Genomic DNA, 24,877 nt, shown 5'->3' with positions numbered 1-24,877 from the left:
GTGTACGACAAGTCATGCAGGAAGAAGGGCACACCTCTATCTCACCTGGTCTGATCCATACAGTAGGGTAATCTCACCTGGGTTTGACCATACAGTAGGTATCTCGACCTGGGTCTGATCATACAGTAGGTATCTCACCTGGGTTGACCTTACAGTAGGTATCTCACCCTGGGTCTGACGATACAGTAGGGTATCTCACCTGGGTCTGATCATACAGTAGGGTATCTCACCTGGGTCTGACCATACAGTAGGTATCTCACCTGGGTCTGATCATACAGTAGGTATCTCACCTGGGTCTGATCATACAGTAGGTAATCTCACCTGGGTTTGATCATACAGTAGGTATCTCACCTGGGTCTGATCATACAGTAGGTATCTCACCTGGGTTTGATCATACAGTAGGTATCTCACCTGGGTTTGATCATACAGTAGGTATCTCACCTGGGTCTGATCATACAGTAGGTATCTCACCTGGGTCTGATCATACAGTAGGTATCTCACCTGGGTCTGACCATACAGTAGGTATCTCACCTGGGTTTGATCATCTCACCTGGGTCTGATCATACAGTAGGTATCTCACCTGGGTCTGACCATACAGTAGGTATCTCACCTGGGTCTGATCATACAGTAGGTATCTCACCTGGGTCCGACCATACAGTAGGTATCTCACCTGGGTCTGATCATACAGTAGGTATCTCACCTGGGTCTGACCATACAGTAGGTATCTCACCTGGGTCTGATCATACAGTAGGTATCTCACCTGGGTCTGATCATACAGTAGATATCTCACCTGGGTCTGACCATACAGTAGGTATCTCACCTGGGTTTGATCATACAGTAGGTATCTCACCTGGGTCTGATCATACAGTAGGTATCTCACCTGGGTCTGATCATACAGTAGGTATCTCACCTGGGTTTGATCATACAGTAGGTATCTCACCTGGGTCTGATCATACAGTAGGTATCTCACCTGGGTCTGATCATACAGTAGGTATCTCACCTGGGTCTGATCATACAGTAGGTATCTCACCTGGGTTTGATCATACAGTAGGTATCTCACCTGGGTCTGATCATACAGTAGGTATCTCACCTGGGTTTGATCATACAGTAGGTATCTCACCTGGGTCTGATCATACAGTAGGTATCTCACCTGGGTCTGATCATACAGTAGGTATCTCACCTGGGTCTGATCATACAGTAGGTATCTCACCTGGGTCTGATCATACAGTAGGTGGGTATCTCACCTGGGTCTGATCATACAGTAGGTATCTCACCTGGGTCTGATCATACAGTAGGTATCTCACCTGGGTTTGATCATCTCACCTGGGTCTGATCATACAGTAGGTATCTCACCTGGGTCTGACCATACAGTAGGTATCTCACCTGGGTTTGATCATACAGTAGGTATCTCACCTGGGTTTGATCATACAGTAGGTATCTCACCTGGGTTTGATCATGGGCATCTCGAAGGTGATGTTCTCCACCAGGGTGGCGTTCAGCAGCCAGGGCTTCTGGGAGGCGTAGGCCACAGACCCTCTCTTCCTGCCAGAGGTGTTAAACATGGCGTCCAATTAGATTACATTACATTAGATTGTGTATTGCCATCATCATGCAGCACAAGTACAGGACAACAAAAATAAGTTTGGCATCCAACCAGACTGCAAATGTACTAACTGTATGAGGTAGGCTATAGTTTGAGGTAGACTATAGTTTGAGGTAGACTAGTATGAGGTAGACTATAGTATGGTAGTAGGGATGTCCGATATTATCAGCCGATATTGGCATTAAAATGTAATTTCGGTTTTCAAATTATTTTATTTATTATATTTTTTTTACATTTATCCTTTATTTACCCAGGCAAGCAAGTAAGAACAAATTCTTATTTTATTTATTGTGAAAAGAATGCATAATGTTACCCGAAATTATTCAGTTTATATCGGTATCGGTTGATATCGGAAATTAAGAGTTGGACAATATCGGTATATCGGTAAAAAAGCCAATATCGAACATCCCTATATGGTAGTTATGATAATCATAATCATAGTAATTGTACTATGTATGATTACATAGTATATGAATATCTGCATTCCTTGTTCCAAGAAGTTTGGTTTACATAACCCATTATTTGTTGAGTACATGACCACGAGGCCACTATATAGCCCATTCAAAATCCATCGTATGATTTAGAGAAAATGTACGGTTGTCCATCTGGAAATCAGTGCGTTTGACCTTCAATTCCAAAGTCGATTGCTTGGAGACGACACAGTACAATGTTGTCGTGACCTATTAGAGATGATCCGTTACAGTTATCGTTTTATGAGGAAACCACTGACAACAATAGAGCCGCTAGTATCTGCTGACCTTTTCTCACAGTATCCTCCTTGGCAGGGGTGTAGCTCCAGATTCTGGGCCCCATGAAAGAATGTATTTGTAGGCCCCCAGTGAATGCGAGCGTGCGTAAGCGGAAATTTTTTTGGCCATTTTTTTATTGATGAAAACGCATAATATGGTTTTTACCTATACATTCGGATCAGCAGTTCAGCACCTGCACTGTTGAGCCTAGTAAAGGATGTCGCATTGCGTTCATCTTCAATGAATGGACCAATGCAATAGTCTACCAAAGCCCCCCCTCTCTCTCTATATATCTCACACACACACACACTTCAGAAACAAACATAGTATCAATGAGAGCATCAATAATACACCTGAGTGATGTCTAGTAAAAAAAAGTTTTTTTTTTTTTTTTTTTTTTGGGCCACCCCCCAGGGCTGGGCCCTTGGAATCATCCTAAGCTACCCCCCCCCAGTTACGCCCCTGCTCCTTGGCACACACCGCCCCATATGGCTGTGTGTGTGTACCGGCTATCTGGCACACTCACTGGACCACTGTGACAAATGAGCCTCCTCTCCCTCGGCTAATTACCTCCAGAGATCAATACTCTGGAGTCAGGTGGGTTCACGACGTCGAGTCCCCAAGAGGAGGACCTGAGGACTCAACATTTGATGGGGTGTTCAGTGTTCTGTGATAATGACTCCTTGTCTCCTTGTGTTGTTCTTCCGCTTCAGCGCACGTCTTTAGGATGATAGTTAATCACTCCGCTGTCGCATTGATCAGAGTGAATACAGTGTGTCGCCGGCCATCTGCTCTCTTACCTGATGTCCCCATCCCACGCTGCATCGGTGGGACTGCAAGGACAAAGAGGAGAGAAGAGGGAAGGCGGGGTGTAAAGTACTCGAGTAATTCAAGTTCAAGTTCAAGTTGCTTTATTAGTTGTTGTCATACAAAAATACAGAATACTTTCTATATGAAATGCTTTTTTCGGTTTTGCTCCTGAGAGTGTGCTAGATAAAAAATAGATAAAGTATAAAATAGAAAGTCAAAAGTACGTAAACAAAGTGTAAACAAAAGTGTTCAATATACATATATACGATACGCAATACAGAGTAGAAAAAATTACAATACAATATACAGTACAATGCAGAAATGGGATGAGGTACAACTTAGGGTAAGGTGCAATGAGGTATGAGTTGTAGTGCAAATCTCTTTACCAATAAATATAAAGTGTGTTAAAGTGTCTAAAGTGGGTAAAGTGGGTGCTACAGTGAGTTGTTCATTTAAAGTGAGTGTGTGCGTGTGGATGTGTGTGCTGTGAGTGTATTTGATGGTTTGTTACATAGTGTTATTGTCATTTAGTGTAACGCTCTGGGTTCTCTGGCGGCCGCCTGAGAACCGCCCACCATTCTGACACCTGTCACTTGTCTCCCCTGTCACTTGTTGTCTGGGTCTCCTGATTGGCTGTCACTGTGGTGAGCTTGGTATGTCAGGAATGTGGTCTTATTTAACCCCTGTCTTTCTGCTTCTAGTTGTCGGATCTTCACATTCTCCCTGCACGGTACACGGCGGTACCTCAGGCTCTGGACCTTGCTGTCTTGTTATCATTATTATTATCTCTCTATTCCTAGACGCCCTGCGTCAGTATTGTTACCTTTTGGATTTACTCTAGGTGTACCGTTCTACAATAAAGAGAACCACCGTTTAATGAGTAAAAACCTTCTCTGCTTCTACTTATTGCTCCACAACTGGAACCTACCCGCCTCCGTCGTAGCAATTTAGCATCCTGATGGCCTGGGGATAGAAGCTCCTTCTGAGTCTCTCTGTGCTTGCCATGAGACTCCGGTATCGCTTGCCTGACCGCAGCAGTTCAAAGAGGCAGTTGTTAGGGTGACTAGAGTCTTTGATTATTCTCTTAGCCTTACTCCTGCAACGCTTGTTGTAAATGTAATTGTACTTTGTTACAATACTTAAGTACTGTTTTTGGGGATTTGTACTTTACTCTAGTATTATTAGGTTTGTACACTTGTACTTTTACTCAATTACATTTCAGAGGATAAAAAAACATACTTTTTACTCCTTACATTTAAAATGCAGACCTACAAAGTACAAAGTACAAATCTTGCAGGTCCAACTATTCTAATTAGTGTATTTGTTTCTCTGGCCGAACTAACGTTAACGTTATTAATCCTGTGGCCATACTTTATTTAAAAACAGCCAATCAAATCCCCATCAATGGAAGAATAACCCCCCCATACCCATGCTGATTGGTCCTTGTGCAAGACTAGAAAGTGGGGATCTTTGATTAATCACCTGCTATCAGAAGAATAGACAGTCAGAAAAAAGTTTTTACTTTTACTTTTTAGTACTTAAGTAAATTTAAAAGTAGAAACTTTTTGCGTTTTAGCCAGATACTGTGACTTTTACTTGAGTAAGATTTTGAGACGGTACCCATACGTTCACTTAAGTATAATTTCTGGGTACTTTTTACACCCCTGAATAATAATACACTTTATTTGTATAGCACTTTTCATACAGAAATTGCAGTTCAAAGTGCTTCACAGCAGTAAAGAAAATACAGGCATAAGCGAGCATAAAAAAGATAAAGAGGTAGCAAGGTAATTAAGGTAAGATATTCCTTTATTGATCCCCTTGGGGAAATGCAGGCGTCATAGCAGGGATTTGAACCCGGGTCTCTGCGGTTGTAGACCTCTCCACTAGGCAACCGCCTTCATGAAATGTTCTTTTACACTGTCTTAGCACTCAATGTAATAATAATAATAATTATTAATAATAATAATAATAATAATAATAATTAATTGCATTTATATAGCTGGCTTTTCTAGACACTCAAAGCGCTTTACAATGTAGGGTGGAAATTGCCTCCTTCACCACCACTGGTAGCACCCAACCTTGGGCTACGCAGGCTCAATGGTATTGGCTAATGGCTACCATACAATGGCACCAGGCACACATCACACACTACACAATGGCTGAACGGCTCAGGAGACAGGGATTGATATCAGCCAATTAATGTAGTCTTACAGACAGGAGGCAAAGCCTGGTGGCTATTTGTAACACCTTGCCCTCTGACATCTATTGTACCTCTTGTCACTGTCATCTACTGTGTACCTCTTGTCACTGGCGTCTACTGTGTACCTCTTGTCACTGGCGTCTACTGTGTACCTCTTGTCACTGGCATCTACTGTGTTTACGTTTAAGTTTATTTATTTTTCACCGAGGGACAGTGCATATTAATCAACATCTTCAGTTTCCACATCAATGTAAATGTGCCAGAGTTAGCAAATAGGCGCTAGTTTTCATCTGTAGTCCCTGCCTACCATGCATGTGTTTATGGTGAGGGAGGAAACCAGAGTACCTGGAGGAAACCCACAGGAACACAGGGAGAGAACATGCAAACTGCACACAGAAAGGCCCCCTGCTGGGGTTCGAACCCGGGACCTTCTTGCTGTGAAGGTGCACCGTGCACTACTGTGACGCATCTACTGTGTACCTCTTGTCACCAACCATCCAGGCTTGCAAAGACATGAATGACACCAGAGGTACACAATAGATGTCAGGGGCAGCAGGGTTGTACAACGGCGTCTGTGAGACTAGATTGAGGCAGAGAGAAAACTCCCATAGTGTGTAAGAAGAACATGCACGAGGAGTTAAGTGTTCAGCAACTCAAACGGGGACGGGCTGCTGACCTACATGGACACATCTGCCATTAGCTGCAATTTTCATATGTTCTATAAATAACTGGAAGGCCTCTGGGCCTACTATGTGCTCTGGCCCCCTGTCCCTCCAGGGACAGACATGACTAGGGAGAGGCCTGGGGAGACACTCTCCCCAGGGAAGAGAACAGCTGTGGAATACTCGTTTAGGACCCTTTGATAAAAGGATATCCGAGATGATTGTGGCAACTTTTTTCTTTAAACCCCTTTCATTTCCTTTCATTTCATTTTTATTTATTCGTACATGGAATTATCACAGTCCAACAGTAGACATATTAATATGCTCCACTAAATTCCATGGCCGAAAGGAACAGGAAAAAGAAAAGTATTATTTGTACCTGCTGCCCCTACACACATACAGTACACTGCTAGACTAAGTGCAATGTTTACCAAAACCAAACAGAATGTACATACTTATTTTAGCAGAAATGGAAACATCAACACAATTAAATTAACATAAATAAATAAATGTTGTGTATCTGTATCAGTTAAATTGCATATTTAGGTCAGAAGCATGCTCCCATTTGGCACATATTCTAATTTGGAATGAATTAGATGATGCAAACAATAAATAATACATGTAGCCGGGGCTCGTATTGCCATCTCTGCGTTGTGTTAAAGTTCCACACCCTCGTTAAGGGATTGCCCCGAGAGAGTCTCGAACCCGGGTCTACCCGGAACCGCGGGGCGACATCGCAGACCGCTATACCAAGAGGTGAATTCACCTTTTTGGTAACGTGTCTGCATGCCTTTTTTTCTTTTTTTTTTTTCCCTCCTTTTTCCTCCGATTTTCTCCCATCCCAATGTTAGTCGTTATGCCAATTCCCAATCCCCTTCCTGGTCGCTGCGCACTTACCCCCCACAGTCGGTCTGGGAGAGTGGAGGCTATAACGTGCTTCCTCCGACACACGTCTAGCCAATCAACCGCTTCTTTTTCACCTGGCAGCGCGGACTCTCACTGAGAGGGCGTAGCGTGTGGAAGGATCACACTACCCCCCTTAGATCCTATCCGCGCTGAGCAGGCGCCCCGACCGAACTGTAGGAGTCGCTGTTTACAACGACCCGGACCCACCCCGCCAGCTTCTCCCACCCTCTAATACTGCCAATTGTATTAGTGTGAACGGCCAGCCAAGCTGGTGACAACGCCGGGAGCTGGATTCGAACAGGCGAATCCAGCATCTCCGGCGTTGGTGACGAACACAATCTCCGCTACGCCACCTGACCGCTCTGCATGCCTTTTTTAATGGGTGGATGAGTTTTACTTGACGTAGTACAACCGCTACGTGCGACAGTCTCTTCACAACACTTGGAAGTCCATCGTGACGGTGGATATATAGTCACAGTAGACCTCCGTTACACAGACACACGACTCCTGTGGGGTTCTGGTGATCAGTATGTCTGGCCAGTAGTAGCCGAGGCCCGGTCTCTGATCCGATCACACAAGGTCCTGTCTTGAATTCTAAAGGCTTGACATTGAAAGCGTCAGTGCAGAGGGGGTGGTGTATGTGTGTCTCTGTTGGCGTTTGTTTGATGTTGTCTGTCTTTGACCCTGTCCTCTCTGTCTTTGACCCTGTCCTCTGGGGGGGAAGTGTAAAATACAGTATCGTGTTGTCCGTCTTTGACCCTGTCCTCTGGGGGGGAAGTGTAAAATACAGTATCGTGTTGTCCGTCTTTGACCCTGTCCTCTGGGGGGAAGTGTAAAATACAGTATCGTGTTGCTACGGTTACAGCTGTCCTCTGGGGGAAGTGCAAAAATACAGTATCGTGTTGCTACGGTTACAGCTGGAAAGTGGAACTCGCCTGCCCTCTGTACTTCTGTACTCTGTACGCAGAGGAACACATACCTTTCGTCTCCCTCTGGGTCCATGCATGGCAGGCTGCAGAGAGAGAGAGAGAGGGGAGAGGGGGAGAGGGAGAGAGAGAGAGAGAGAGAGAGAGAGAGAGAGAGAGAGAGAGAGAGAGAGAGAGAGAGAGAGAGAGAGAGAGAGAGACATTAGACATTACTTCAGTTGTTCTTTCCAATTCTAAAACTGCTTTGTCATACTAGGTGGAATGAAGTGCCCTTGTACCCAGGGACGTGCACAGGACTTTAGAGGGGCAGGTGCTCAAAGGCTGAAAAGGGCACTGGTCCTGTGCGAGTGCGAAGCGATCACGCGAAGTGCATGAGCCCGATTTTTGGGGGCCTTTTTGGGCGGGGGCCCCCTTTTTATGCTTTTTTTTTTTTTTTTTTGATCAAATATTGAATATTGAACTATAATAATCAGTCCATGAGCTCACTTATCCTTGAAAGACACTTTTATCACTGACTTAAAAGGCCCATACATCTCCACAAATGTTCAGGGGGGAGGGAACAAGTGCCTATCCTACAGACCCCAAGAAGTGCTGTATATTCTGTATATTGAATAAATAATTTTTAAAAACTTGGCATAAAAAGGGCACTTTTTTTATGAGGCACAAAAGGGCAGGTGCTCGAGCACCCTTTGGGCTCTATGTGTGCACGTGCCTGCTTGTACCTTTCTAGTTGAATACTGTTACACACACACACACACTCTTCATTATCCAGTGGTCTGGTAGAGGTTGCGATGTATTAATAGCGAATAGGTTCCCATTACAGTGACATCTGCACACGGCCGCAGACCCGAGACCTGCACTCTCACACCAGGTCATAGCAACGGGATTCAAAATGGCCGTCATAACACAGAGGACGACATTGGAGCTGGACACAGTGGCCGCCCTCCAGAAGAGAAGCCATGGCATGCGCTCCGCATACACTCTATAAAAAACAACACAACTATGTTAACAATTGCTTCTAAGAGGTGCTAAGCCTGAAATAAGCCTGTGGGGGTGAAGGTTTTCAAAACCCCTATTCGCACGGCACTAGTAGCCCAGGGACCTCTGGTAGGCTAAATGGTTTACACGTCAGAAGAGGTCGTCTGTGATCTTATTAATCCCGTCACCCTGCCCATGTAATCATAAACAAGACGTGGGCGACATTTGTGAGTTTCTTGAAAGGTGTGACAGTGTGAAGGAAAGCGATGGGAGAGGTGAGAGGGTAGGGATGGGAAAGAGAAACAGAGGATGGTTTGTTGAATGTTTATGTGTATGTCAATTTGGAATATATTAGGGAAGGGAGGGGGTTGAGCTGTGTTTTTTTGTCCTGTATTTTTGTCGTTTATAAAAATAAATAAAAAATACTATACAAATATTGTTAAAAAAAAAAAACTGCAGTGCACATTCCTGACCCCCCCTAGAGGATGAACCTCATTCATTTTGGTGACCCCGTGACCTTTCCTCCAACACCAACGTATGTCCAAACTTTCCATATTTGATTGTGAACGTGATAATAACTCAAAAGAGCTTTCATTAAAACCTTTTCAAATTTGTGGTGCACATTTATGACCCCTAGAGGATGAACCCTATTGAGGTTGGTGACCCCATGACCTTTCCTCTATAGTGCCACTGTCAGACCAAACTTTTAATTTCCGAATGAGTGTATCTCAAATACCTTTCATTAGAATATTTTCTAATTCGCTGAACACATTCATGACCCCAACAGAAAGACACATTCATTTTGGTCTCAGGCCAAAACATTCATATCCTGGGGGGCCAGGGTGGCGCACCACGTAACGCACTGCGGTGCAACGCGGCCGTCCCGGGTTCGACTCCCTAACCCGGTGGCGTCTACATTTTCTACAACGGAGTTCGGCGATTTGCGAATTTGATTGGCCACTGACGTGTCTGGTCATGTGACATGTGCGCCCAATAGGGTGACGAGCTGTGTCTTTGCCCATTTCCGCGTCGAACAGCCTGCAAAGCACCTGGCGTTCTATCGCCCTGCTCCAAGACAAACTCTAACCTTAACCGACTTCGAAAGAGTGCCTAAGCCTAACCGTCGGAATCAGGGCAGGCGTTCTATCGCCACGCTCTAAGACAAACTCTAACCTTAACCGACTTCGAACGAGCGCCTAAGCTTAACCAGTGTAGAAACTTGCGGTCCCACGATTGGGCGTACATGTCACATGACCAGAAATGACACTGGCCAATCAGATTCGCAAATCGCCGAACTCCGTTGTAGAAAAATAACAGGCAACCCGGTGACCTTTGCCGAATGTCTCCTCCCCCCATATCTTCTCCCATCCTTCCTCTCTGCCGGGTCGGTCCAATAAAGCAATACAAATGCCAAAAAGATAATATAAAAATTTAAATAAAAAGAAAAACATTCATATCCTACTTGAACATGATAACTCAAATATCTTCCATTTAAATCTGTTTAAATGTGTGGTGCACATTCAGTACCCCTATATGATGATCTCTATTGATTTTGGTGACCCCGGCATAACCTTTATCCTTGTGCCACCATCAGGCCAACATAGCATTTTTAGAGTTAGTATATCTCCAATACCTTTCGTTTGAATCTGTCAAGGTTTTTCACATTAGTTTACCTTTAACAGATTTCATCTGAATCTTTTCTAATAAAATGTGCAGTGCACATTCATAACCCCAGGAGGAAGAATCCTATCGAATTTGATGACCCCATGACCTTTCCTCTATAGCGCCACCATCAGGCCAAATGTTTAACACTCAATTTAGTGTCTCTCCTGATCCAATGTGCGGGCCGTTCTGAGATATACCCACTGTTGTCCACTGATCACTGTCTAGTTTGTAAAGTAAGAATTCAAGCGCTAATTACTTCAACAAACAAACAAACAAACAAACAAACACAGAGGTCATCTAGAAATATTAGACCTGTGTGAATTGGCATCTCAGTAAGTTGTAATTAGTTTTTGTCTTACGGGACGGTTTGAAATTCTAATGAAGCTACTGATTTTTCTACAAATCTTTTATTACTCTGCATGATTATTTCTGCACCAGGCAGATGCATTTGCCGCTGTTTGGATAAAAGCTGTGATGGTTGGGTAGTAGTTTATTCCTGTGTGCTTTGGATGCATTTTCTTTTCTCTGGTGAGCTGTCAATCAAACCAGATTAATTAGAGTTAATAATTGCCATGCGGCAGGGCAGGTGTGTGGGCTTGATTACCACCTGATTGCTGTCGGGTGTGCAATGCCTTGAAGTAGGCTTGGTTGACTGTGTTCGGATGCTTGTTCGTCTGGTAATCCCGAGGTTCCCGGTTCGATTCCCGGTCCTCCCGGCCAGCGGGTCAAAGTGTCCTTGAGCAAGACACTTGCATGGTCGCCTCCGCCGTCGGTGTGTGAATGTGTGAGTGAATGGGTAAAATGTGAGGAACAAAATTGTAAAAGTGCTTTGGATAAAAGAGGTCAGGTTGCTCCAGCTGGCTTTGGGTTATCTGAATGAGACAGTAAACCAGTGGTTCTCCAGTAGGCTACAGTGATAAAGTGTACCAATAATGATGTAGTATAAGGAGGTAGCTTACCAATAATGATGTAGTATAAGGAGGTAGCTTACCAATAATGATGTAGTATAAGGAGGTAGCTCACCAATAATGATGTAGTATAAGGAGGTAGCTTACCAATAATGATGTAGTATAAGGAGGTAGCTTACCAATAATGATGTAGTATAAGGAGGTAGCCTACCAATAATGATGTAGTATAAGGAGGTAGCTTACCAATAATGATGTAGTATAAGGAGGTAGCTTACCAACAGTGTTGTGCTAGTTACTGAAAAATAGTAACTCAGTTACTTTACTAGTTACTTCATTTCAAAGTAACTTCGTTACTGTACTAGTTACTTACACCCAAAAGTAATGAGTTACTGTGAAAAGTAACTATTTAGTTATTTAAAAAAAAATAAAAAAAATAAATTGCTCAAGTCCCATGCCCCATATACTCAAAATCGGTTGATCAACTTGACAGTTTCCATTCACATCACCGAACTCTGCTAAGCAATGTGGTCTAGAGCGTTTCATTATATATTCCCTCCCCGCTGTATGTATATTTCTCTCCCACCCACCCACCCCCTCCTAATGTACAGTCCCCTCCCCATCATATGTATATACTCTGTCAGGATCTAGGGGTAACAGTACTGTATATTTGAATACCGCTTATGTCACAAATGTATCAGTACTAAATACCTATATGTCCCTATGCCATAAATGTCATGTATGTTGTGTATGTCATAAATGTCTATATGAATTGAAAATGGGGGACCCTGATGGAAACAAGACAAACGTCTTTCTCAGGTCTGCATCCCCTTAACAATTGTATGTATTGAGCCGTACTGTATTGTACCCATTCTGCAATCTGTTAAATAAAGTTTTCATTCATTCATTCATTCATCCATTCATTAATTCATTCATAACCATCTTGCAGCGTTGTTATCAAAGCATTGCAACGTTAGAATAGTTAGGATATCAATTGTGCATGAAAGGACTATATTTATATTGTTTGATTAGTATTATGAGATTCCCTGGCAGATTAAGTACAGTCAAAATCCGTTGATCTTGAGTTTCAGTGAACACATTGCACTCACCGTCACCAGTCTGCGGTGGTCGAGATGTAACGTTAGTCCAGTTGACTCCAGCAGCCCTTCAAACATGTTCTTTATCTCGTTTCCATGTTGTATATTAATTATCTCTCCAAGTAGTTGCTAAATGGTTTGTTAGTTCGTTATTATTACTGCGTTCTTATTATGTAGATTCATAGCGAGCGTCCTCTTGTTGTTTACTGTAGAGAGCGCCTATTTCTTTCAGAACGTCAGTGGCCAATCAGAAGTGCGAAACCAGAATGAGGCTACGGAAAGAAATAATAATAATAATAATACTTCGTTTTATATAGCGCCTTTCAGTCTACAGTAAACAAAACAAACGCAGGCGAAATAAGGACGCTCGCTATGAATCTACATAAAAAGAACGCAGTAACGAACTAACAAACCATTCAGTAACGTAAGTAGCGTTACTGAATTTCAAAAGTAATGCGTTAGAGTACTAGTTGCGGCAAAAAGTAACTTCGTTTCTGTAACGCGTTACTTTGTAACGCGTTAGTCCCAACACTGCTTACCAATAATGATGTAGTATAAGGAGGTAGCTTACCAATAATGATGTAGTATAAGGAGGTAGCTTACCAGTAATGATGTAGTATAAGGAGGTAGCTTACCAATAATGATGTAGTATAAGGAGGTAGCTTACCAATAATGATGTAGTATAAGGAGGTAGCTTACCAGTAATGATGTAGTATAAGGAGGTAGCTTACCAATAATAATGTAGTATAAGGAGGTAGCTTACCAATAATGATGTAGTATAAGGAGGTAGCTTACCAAGGGCCTTAAAAATTAACAAATCTTTTCTGAGACGGCCAAGCAACCTTCTCCTGAAGTACTAAATATTAAAGGAAATGTTCTCAGAGTAAACGTTTCACTTATACCCTTGTTAATAAAAATGACAACCTATGAAAGGAAATATGAAAGTGAATGAAATAAAAAGAGACCAAAGTGAATTCGACCTCATCGGAGCAGAGTGACAGTATATGAAGTAACTCGGTTAATCATCCTCCATTAATTAAAAGAGCAGCTATGTCGTGAGCTGGTTCGTACGCTGATGACTCAGCCCTGGAGACACGCGGCCACCAGCCAGCGCCGGCGGGAGGAGGACGTCTCCAGAGTGCCGGAGGCCCGGAGGATGGTGGGGCTCGCAAACCGGAAGGTCACCCCCGGAGATACAGGCGGGGGGGGGGGGGGGGGGGGGGGGGCGAGAGCGAGGTGGTAAATTAATGACCCTCTCCGACTCCCACTGCTGAAGAGGCAGCACGGACGGTCACTAGCGTAGCCTTTTCGTCTCGTTTAGGTTTAGCGGGTGCGTTTCTTCTGGAGACCCACACTCCTACGCAGAGCTACTCTGTGCCTGAGAAACGCGTGATTGACGGGTGGAACGTCTCTCTGCCTAGTAGCGTGACCATGGTTGATAAATGTCAGTCTGGAGGACTTGATTCAAAGCCACCCTAGTCACCCCCTAAGCATGTGTGTCGCATCCTACTTGGAACTGGAGGTTGGCACAGGGGGAAAGGGCTATACCCACCACGACCTAAAAATAACAGAGACACAGCTATCCTACTAGTTATAGCCTGTTTCTAACCACGCTGACCCACGGACAGTCCACATGCTTCACCTCCCTGCCTGAGTGGGTGAGTGGGTGAGTGGGTGAGTGAGTGAGTGAGTGAGTGAGTGGGTGAGTGGGTGAGTGAGTGAGTGAGTGAGTGAGTGGGTGAGTGGGTGAGTGAGTGAGTGAGTGAGTGAGTGAGTGAGTGAGTGGGTGGGTGGGTGGGTGGGTGGGTGAGTGAGTGAGTGAGTGAGTGAGTGAGTGAGTGAGTGAGTGAGTGAGTGAGTGAGTGAGTGAGTGAGTGAGTGAGTGAGTGAGTGAGGTAGTGAGTGAGTGAGTGAGTGAGTGAGTGAGTGAGTGAGTGAGTGAGTGAGTGAGTGAGTGAGTGAGTGAGTGAGTGAGTGAGTGAGTGAGTGAGTGAGTGAGTGAGTGAGTGTCCACAATTTGCTATGCATAGAAGGCTACTAAAAACCACTTTGGCAGCTAAGGATTTACTGTGGCCAGTTCCCCAGGTGCACCTGTGTTCCGTTGAACAATAATTTACGGTGGTTTCATTCCCCGCCAGCGAAGGCAGATTCCTCCCTCCTGCGTGCCGTGGGCTGACAGTTCGGAGAACGTTCATGCAACTCCTCGCTTTATCATGAGGGCTGTTTCGCTGACAGCTATCAAAACAAACAAAGGAATCAGAAACAGCACGACAAGGCGGCTAGGTGGTGCAGTGGGCAAGGTGCTCGCCGCCAATGCAGGAGACGCTGGGTTCGAGCCCAGCTATCCGCATTGCTATCAGCTTGGCTGGTCGTTCATACTAACACAATTGGCAGTGTTAGGGGGTGGGAAAGCTGATGGGTGGGGATCGGACGTTGTGGACAGCGACTCCTACAGGTCGGTTGGTGCGCCTGCGCAGCAGAATCAGGAAGCGGCGGGGGCGGCGTGTCCCTCCCACGCAGACCCCCGCCGCTGAGAGATCGCGCTGTGCAGGTGAAAATATGCGACGGCTGCCTCCTCGAGTACCGGAGGGGACACGTGATGTAAGGCTTAGTCCACACTGCAGCCGGCTTGTGGGAGGCATGGCCTAACAGCGTTCGAGACAGGGGAGGGTAGAATTGGACGATACGAAATTGGGATGGGAGAAAAATAAAAAATAAAGTAGATAAAAAAAAAAGTAGATAAAAAAAAAAGAAACAGCACGACAACAGCTGCACAACCCCCCAGGTGCACAACCCCCCTGCACAAAAAGGGCCGAAAATTGGACGCAGGCAACTACCGCCATGTTTCTATTCTTACCTCCATCTCGAAAGTCATGGAAAAAATAGCCTACGAATAGGTCGAAAAGTACCTTGCGGAAAAAAATCTAATCTACGAATTCCAATCTGGCTTCAGAACATCCCACTCCACTCACACATGCCTTCTCTATTTGAACGACCACATCATCAAACAAGAGGTGGACGTGGGCAAATACTGCGGCATGGTCATGCTGGACCTACAAAAGACCTTCGACACTGTCAATCACACCATTCTGATTGAAAAGCTAAAAGCAATTGGTTTTGATAGTCTATCAGCGAGCTGGATGCAATCCAACCTCCTCCAATGTACAGTTTCTTTCCCCTCAAATGTATATACTCTCTTTTTCGACTCTTTTTGTACTCATAAACAGTACTGTATATTTGTAGATCTGGTATGTCATAAATGTCTAGATGCAACAGTACTGTCTACCTGTATGTCATGTATGTCATATATGTTATGATGAATTGACAATGGGGGACCCTGATGTAAACAAGACGAAAGTCTTTCTCTGGTCTGCATCCCCTTAACAATTGTCTGTATTGAGCCGTACTGTATTGTACCCCATTCTGCAATCTGTTAATAAAATGTTCAATCAATCAATCAATCAAAGCTTCGCTAAGCGGGGGAGGAGACCAAACGACTGCTCAGCCGAGCAGGGGCGGAACTAGAGGCGGAGCTGGGGGCGGAGCTAGATGCGGAGCTGGAGGAGGAGCCTCAGGCCCCGTTTAGACGGAAACGCTAGCAGGTGAATCCGCAAAAATATTTTTTCGGATGTGCCTTTCGTTTATTACGGTGAAACCGTAAAAAAGTGAGACCACCTTCCAGGGTGGAATTCCTAGAAACGCTAAACCTTTGCGCTCTCATCTAAACTGTCAAACCGCATAAAACGATGACGAAAGGGTTGTCAAGGCTCTCGTCGCGTGTACTGCTTACATCACAGGCATGCGCCAGTAGCCTAGAAGCGTAAACAAAGCATGTCTGATTCTATCCATGGCGATCACCTGAAGGCTACATTGGCAGTACTTTTAAATACACAAGAATCTGTCCCGCGGCGTGACTGGACTCACTGTCTGTGAGTGACTCTGCTTTGGTCCAATCACATTCCCCCACCCACAGTCTGCGAATCAGAGCCAGAGTAGGGCGGGTCTTCACAGCACGTCATGTGACATATGCGCCAATCGTGTGACAGCGGGGCTCCGTCGTCTCGAGTTGTTACAGCCTCGTCTGCACGGAGAATTCCATCCCAAAACGCTTGTCTAAACGCAAAATTAAAAGTGAAACCGTAAGACGACTTTTGCGGTTTCTGTTCAGACTCTCTCTCTCGTAGCCTCAGTCGACCCTGAGCTGCCAAATGGTTTTTATACTGGAACAGAACACCTGCCAACAGGGGGCCGGAACCCACAAACCTACCGGCCACAGACAACATTCATCATAGGGCTGGCTGACTGTCGTCTCAAGCTCTGTTCTCTGTTCGCTGGTGATAAAGTAGACTAATAATGACGGTGCCAAAGTGAGAGGGATTTGTACTTGTTGTTACACTGGATGTAATTATGGATTACTTTGATGTATTGATGTAGCCTAGACTGGAGGATAGCACACTGGAAAGCACTTTATTTATCTGAATTTAAAAATAGAGAAAAAGCTATGTCTTTGATGGCAATGGATACTACGGTGATTTGTACTTATTTATTAGATATAATAATAGGATTATTATATATTGTCATCCGCTGCCAAAAACAAACATGTATGGCAGCAACAAATACAGTAAGATAGTAACAGATAGTAAGATGACAACAACAATAACATCATTATCTGATCTTGTGACCATGTACATGTCTGTCTCTGTTCTTCTTGTTTATGTATCTTTACTGTGTCTTTTGGAATTGTTATTATCTGCTGTAACATGAATTGCCCAGTTTGGGACATGACTGCTTTTTTATGCACTGCTTTTATCCAAAGCGCTTTACAATGTGTTCCTCACATTTTACACATTCACTCACTCACACGTTCACACACCGACGGCGGAGGCGACCATGCAAGGTGCCAACCTGCACATCGGGAGCAGTTAGGGGTTAAGTGTCTTGCTCAAGGACGCATCGACACGCTGCCCGGGAGGAGCGGGAATAGAACCGGGAACCTCTGGATTGCCAGACGATTGCTCTACCTCCCGAGCCACTGTCGCTAATAAACTTGACCTTGACGACAGCAACAACAACAACAACAACAACAACAACAACAACAACAACAACAACAGCAACAACAACAAGCTTCAGTAATCTTCCAGAGGACATGCAGGACTGGTTCCAACTCCACGTCTCATTAAGGAGCTTTCTCCTCCAAAGGACCATTTAAATACTTAATGAAGGTGTCTCTGGTCATGTGACACGTGACTGTTGGAGCCAAGCAGGGTGTAGGACAGTGTAGCGAGGGGTGAGACAGGCATCAGAGAGGGGTGAGACAGACACCAGAGAGGGGTGAGACAGGCATCAGAGAGGGGTGAGACAGGCATCAGAGAGAGGGGTGAGACAGGCATCAGAGAGGGGTGAGACAGACAGGCATCAGAGAGGGGTGAGACAGGCATCAGAGAGGGGTGAGACAGGCATCAGAGAGGGGTGAGACAGGCATCAGAGAGGGGTGAGACAGGCATCAGAGAGAGGGGTGAGACAGGCATCAGAGAGAGGGGTGAGACAGGCATCAGAGAGGGGTGAGGCAGACACCAGAGAGGGGTAAGACAGGCATCAGAGAGGGGTGAGACAGACACCAGAGAGGGGTGAGACAGGCATCAGAGAGAGGGGTGAGACAGACAGGCATCAGAGAGGGGTGAGACAGACACCAGAGAGGGGTGAGACAGGCATCAGCGAGGGGTGAGACAGGCATCAGAGAGAGGGGTGATACAGGCATCAGAGAGGGGTGAGACAGGCATCAGAGAGGGGTGAGACACGCATCATAGAGGGGTGAGACGACAGACATCAGAGAGGGTGAGAGCCAGCCTGAACCTGGCATGAGGACAGCGGAGCTGGCAGACTCCGCCAACTATACCAGGGGATCTGACGATTGTTCATGTATAAAACATGATAACAGTCTGACTGGGTTTGTGACGAGGCAGCACTTCACACGGGCAGGCCAGGACAGAATGCAGCTGCCTGTCACCACTGCCTCCTCCGGAGGCTCAAACTGAGGAGAATGAGCCCACGCTCGTCAGGGCTCTAGAGGCTGTATAGAGATTACGATGCCAGGCTCAGCTTCTTCCTCCAGGCCATCAGAACACTAAACACTAATCTCTCCACACACACACACGCTCCCACCCACCCACGCACCCACCCGCCCGCCCACACACACACACACACACACATTTTAATACTTTATTTGGTTCCACAAATTATATTACATAAACAGGGAATCAAATGTATCGGGGCCAAGCAGCACTGAACACTTAAGGGACACATAGCACCTCCTTCTCCACGTCGCGGCTAAGCTGCCAATAGTAGCTGAGACAGAGCAATATTTGGCCATTTTTCTTTGGCTTTTCGCTTCGACATTGCAGAAGAACACAAGATGGCAAGATACAACGTCAGGAGAGCAGTAATAGAGGCAAAACGGCGTTACAGGGATAAAGTTGAACTTCAGTTTGAACAGGCTGACTCTAGAGGCATGTGGCAGGGCCTCAGAACAATGACAGACTACAAAAGAACCCCCCTCAAACTGAACAGTGACATCTCCTTAGCAAATGATCTCAATTCCTTCTATGCGAGGTTTGAGGCTGTGAATAACAACACCAGCCTACAAACCACGGCAATGGGGGGGGGGGGGGGGGGTCTGCTGATGGAGACTCAGTGTTCAGGGTAACAGAGCATGAGGTGAGACGGATCTTTAAAAAAGTGAATATCAGGAAGGCAGCAGGACCGGACGGCATCCCCGGCCGCGTCCTAAAAGTCTGTGCCGACCAACTGGCCCCGGTATTCACTGACATCTTCAACCTGTCCTTGGAACAGGCTGTCATCCCCACCTGTCTGAAGAAGTCCACCATCATCCCTGTACCCAAAAAATCTACGCCCGCTTGCCTCAACGACTACCGCCCTGTAGCCCTCACCTCCATAGCCATGAAGTGCTTTGAGAAGCTAGTGAAGGGCTACATCTGTTCCTCCCTCCCCATCAACCTGGACCCTCTGCAATTTGCATATCGCCCCAACAGGTCCACGGAGGACGCCATAGCCCATGTGCTGCACACAGCAGCATCACATCTGGACAAGAGGCAGGGGAACTATGTGAGAATGCTGTTCATCGACTACAGCTCAGCATTCAATACCATAGTCCCCTCCAAACTCATAGCCAAGCTCAGGGACCTGGGCTTGAACTATGACCTGTGCCAGTGGGTCTTGGACTTCCTGACGGGCAGACCCCAGGTGGTAAGAGCCGGCAACTGCACCTCCTCATCCATCACGCTCAACATAGGGGCCCCCCAGGGCTGTGTTCTGAGCCCCCTCCTCTACTCCCTGTACACACATGACTGCGTAGCACAGCGGAACAACAACACCATCATCAAATTTGCTGATGACACAGTAGTGGTGGGCCTGATCTCTGCCAACGACGAAAGGGCCTACCTGGAAGAGGTAGAGAACCTGTCACAGTGGTGTCAGGAGAACTGCCTCTCCCTGAACGTCAGCAAAACAAAAGAGATGATTGTGGACTTCAGGAGGTCGGGGGTCAAGGACTACAGCCCCCTCAGCATCGACGGGGCACCGGTTGAGAGAGTGAACAGTTTCAAGTACCTCGGAGCCCACATATCCGAGGACTTGACATGGACCACACACATTGACAGTGTTGTGAAGAAGGCACGACAACGCCTCTACTTCCTCAGGCGCCTAAGGAAGTTCCAAGTCAGTCAGAAGATCCTTAGGAACTTCTACTCATGTACAATAGAGAGCATCCTGACCGGCAACATCACCTCCTGGTTTGGGAATAGCACTGCACAAGACCGTAGCAGACTACAAAGAGTGACACGTTCAGCCGAACGCACAATTGGAGGGGGGCTTCCCACCCTCCAGAACATTTACAACAAGCGGTGCAAGGGGAAGGCTAAGAGAATTATTAAGGACTCGAGCCACCCGAACAACTGCCTCTTTGAACTGCTGCGGTCAGGCAAGCGATACCGGAGTCTTAAGGCGAGCACAGAAAGACTCAGAAGAAGCTTCTATCCCCAGGCCATCAGGCTGCTAAACGAACAATAATCGCTAAACGAACAATAATCACTATGCAACAACCATCAAATGCACACAGCACACACACCCACACGCACACACTCACTCAAACAAACAACACACTGCAGCACCCACTCTCCACACTTTAGATCACACAAACACACTTACACTTTATATTTATTGATAAAGGATTTGCACTACAACTCGTACACCTACTGTGAATTGTACCTAAATTGCACCTCGTCCCATTTCTCCATTTCTGCCTTGCACTATATAGTATTGTATATTAGTACACTGCACAGTATTGTATATTGTATGGTAACTACGTCTATTCTGCATCGAACATTGTACATATGTCTAAACTGAACACTGTGACCTCTTTTTTTTACTTCTAATTTTACTATGTTTTTATTTCATACTTATCTTGTCTTGCACAGTCTCTGGAGCGCAACAGTAAGAAGCATTTTGTATAAAAGTATTCTGTACTTCTGTATGACAACTATTAAAGAAACTTGAAACTTGAAACCAATTCCCAGACCAGATTCTCATGGTGCATTTGCCAAAGAATGTCCTGCGTAGCCTTCTGATTGTATCTCTGTCTGGTAATTGGTCTGTCAGGGAACATTGGGTATGCTTGTTTTATGTTGTTTGGGCCAGGGATACATTCTATGTATGCGAGGGTTGTATAATAAATCTCTAAAGTAACGACACTGCCTGACAGGGTTCCTGGATATATAGCTAGTTGTGGTCATTCATAGTTAAAGACAGTAGAGGTTGAGGACTTTATTATCTAAAGATGGTAAGTTAGAGTGTTGTGGTCATTCATAGTTAAAGACAGTAGAGGTTGAGGACTTTATTTTCTAAAGATGGTAAGTTAGAGTGTTGTGTTCATTCATAGTTAAAGACAGTAGAGGTTGAGATGGTGAGTTAGTGTTGTGTTCATTCATAGTTAAAGACAGTAGAGGTTGACATGCATTGCTACTGCAAAGGCTTGGCTGCATAGGTCTTGGTAAAATGGCTTTGAGCTGGTTTAAAAACTATCTATCTGAAAGAACTCAGTGTGTTTCAGTAGAAGATTATACCTCAGCTGCTCTTACTGTAAACAAAGGTGTTCCACAAGGTTCTATTTTGGCCCCTGTCTTATTTTCCATCTTTATAAATGAACTAGGAAATGGGATAAACCCAGCACGTTTTCATTTATACGCCGATGATACAGTTGTTTACACAGTGGCTTCCTCTTTAACTCAGGCCATAGAGCTTCTACAGGATGCTTTTAATACACTACAACACTCCTTGCTAAGGCTAAGACTGGTCCTTAATGCAAAAAAGACCAAGTACATGACCTTCTCTCGCTCTCGAGCTAATACAGCTGTCCCCCCGATTCTGACACTGGAAGGGACATGCCTTGACAAAGTAGCATCCTATAAATATCTGGGCATATGGATTGATGAAAAGATGGCCTTTGATGTTCATATTGGGAACCTACTGAGAAAACTTAGACCTAAACTGGGCTTTTTCTTCCGGTTAAAGAAATGTTTCCCGTCTGAAGCCAGGAAGAGAATTGTGCAGAGTTCCTTTCTGCCTGTATTAGACTATGGCGATGTAATCTATATGCATGCTCCTTCCTCCCTGCTTAAAAAGCTGGATTCTGCGTACCATACTGCCATACGTTTTGTAACAGGTGCAGGCTCTCACACCCACCACTGCACTTTGTATCAGTCATTAGGATGGTCCTCTCTGTACCAAAGAAGACAATCACACATGTTGATTTTTATCCTTAAGTCATTGCTAGGTAAGCTGCCCTTATATATCTCCAGACTTCTGTCCTTTTATACTTGCTTTTTTAATACCAGACGAGCAGCAAATGGGATGCTGTTAAATGTTCCTTTGATGCAGTCAGAGCTTGGTAAAGCTGCATTCTCCCACTATGCTCCCTTTTTATGGAATACGCTGCAAGTGAAACTTTGTCTACAGGCACTTCCTACTGTGAATGCTTTTAAAGGTATGCTACGATTAGCCCTTTATGAAACATGTAACTGTTTTACCTGATGCTATTGTTGATGTGATTATGCTCCTTGCCACTGCACAAATGACCCTCTGTATTTATATTTGAATTGTATGTTTTTTGTTTAATGCCCTGTTTTATGTTGAAACTTGTTGTGTGCTGTGTTGGTCAGGACTCCCTGGAAGAAGAGATCTTGTATCTCAATGGGACATTCCTGGATAAATAAAGGATAAATAAAATAAATAAAATAAAAAAAACTACTTTATTATCTAAAGATGGTCAGTTAGAGTGTTGTGTTCATTCATAGTTAAAGACAGTAGAGGTTGAGGACTTTATTATCTAAAGATGGTAAGTTAGAGTGTTGTGTTCATTCATAGTTAAAGACAGTAGAGGTTGAGGACTTTATTATCTAAAGATGGTAAGTTAGAGTGTTGTGGTCATTCATAGTTAAAGACAGTAGAGGTTGAGGACTTTATTATCTAAAGATGGTAAGTTAGAGTGTTGTGGTCATTCATAGTTAAAGACAGTAGAGGTTGAGGACTTTATTATCTAAAGATGGTAAGTTAGAGTGTCTGTTCATTCATAGTTAAAGACAGTAGAGGTTGAGGACTTTATTGTCTAAAGATGGTAAGTTAGAGTGTTGTGTTCATTCATAGTTAAAGACAGTAGAGGTTGAGGACTTTATTATCTAAAGATGGTCAGTTAGAGTGATGTGTTCATTCACAGTTAAAGACAGTAGAGGTTGAGGACTTTATTATCTAAAGATGGTAAGTTAGAGTGTTGTGTTCGTTCATAGTTAAAGACAGTAGAGGTTGAGGACTTTATTGTCTAAAGATGGTAAGTTAGAGTGTTGTGTTCATTCATAGTTAAAGACAGTAGAGGTTGAGTACTTTATTATCTAAAGATAGCACAGTTAGTGTGTTGTGTTCATTCATAGTTAAAGACAGTAGAGGTTGAGTACTTTATTATCTAAAGATGGTAAGTTAGAGTGTTGTGTTCACTCATAGTTAAAGACAGTAGAGGTTGAGTACTTTATTATCTAAAGATGGTAAGTTAGAGTGTCTGTTCATTCATAGTTAAAGACAGTAGAGGTTGAGTACTTTATTATCTAAAGATGGTAAGTTAGAGTGTTGTGTTCATTCATAGTTAAAGAAAGTAGAGGCTGAGTACTTTATTATCTAAAGATGGTAAGTTAGTGTGTTGTGTTCACTCATAGTTAAAGACAGTAGAGGTTAAGTACTTTATTATCTAAAGATGGTAAGTTAGTGTGTTGTGTTCACTCATAGTTAAAGAAAGTAGAGGCTGAGTACTTTATTATCTAAAGATGGTAAGTTAGTGTGTTGTGTTCACTCATAGTTAAAGACAGTAGAGGTGGAGTACTTTATTATCTAAAGATGGTGAGTTAGAGTGTTGTGTTCATTCATAGTTCAAGACAGTAGAGGTTGAGGACTTTATTATCTAAAGATGGTCAGTTAGAGTGTTGTGTTCATTCATAGTTCAAGACAGTAGAGGTTGAGTACTTTATTATCTAAAGATGGTAAGTTAGTGTCTGTTCATTCATAGTTAAAGACAGTATCACATTCACACTCCAAGTTGTCCAAAGAATTTAAAAAGGGACTTATAGGGTTCTTCAGCTCAAGGGTTCAGTTCACCAACAGAATACAACAACCGACACAACCACTCAACAGTCTTATTCCACAGATAAATCCCTACTTATCTGAATTAATATACCGTAATTCCTCTAATAGTAACCGGTATTCAATTAAAAACCGGGTCTCTATTAATGACCGGGTGCGCTGTTGAGCTAAGCAATTATAAGCCGGCCTCCTAATACAAGCCGGGTATATTTTGTTATTGTTGTTATATGCTGGCTTGGCTGTGCAGTAAATACCATATAATGGTATGGTGTTAATGTTTACCAAGAGAGTAAGCCTACCTCAGAATTGTATAAAACAAAGTTATTATTATTATTATTATACCAGTATTGTGATTGCACTATTTTACTTTATTTTACTTTTTTTGACCACCTGTAATTGCACTGTTTACTACCGTATTTCATACAGTACTTGGTTTCAATAAATGAACCCAGTACATTTTACTGGGTTCAAACTGACACAAAATGTTGATTTATTCATTATGATCGGTTTGAAAATTAGAAATATAGGCCTCTCTCTTATACATGCCTCCTCCTAATACAAGCCTGGTATCCGCTACAGTTGAAACAAATACAAGCCGGGGTTACTATTAGAGGAATTACGGTATTGTAGTTCTAGCATCCAATTGTGTGAATAAAATAAATATGAATGACTTCAT

At 44.1% G+C, this 24,877-nt stretch overlaps 1 pseudogene across 1 annotated transcript in view; it reads right to left on the bottom strand.

The window, feature by feature from the left end:
• Positions 1-24,877, bottom strand: part of LOC311244820 (ATP-binding cassette sub-family C member 8-like) — a 134,678-nt pseudogene that overhangs the window by 55,930 nt on the left and 53,871 nt on the right. The window contains exons 10-12 of the transcript in view: positions 7,913-7,945; positions 3,153-3,185; positions 1,444-1,542 (exon numbers count right to left, since the gene is read on the bottom strand). The product of the transcript in view is annotated as an ATP-binding cassette sub-family C member 8-like (transcript). The remainder of the gene's footprint in view (positions 1-1,443; positions 1,543-3,152; positions 3,186-7,912; positions 7,946-24,877) is intronic.

This window comes from Notolepis coatsorum, assembly GCF_963971535.1.
Source record: "Notolepis coatsorum genome assembly, chromosome: 18".
Lineage (NCBI taxonomy): Eukaryota > Metazoa > Chordata > Actinopteri > Aulopiformes > Paralepididae > Notolepis > Notolepis coatsorum.
This window is presented reverse-complemented; position numbering and strand designations above follow the sequence as displayed.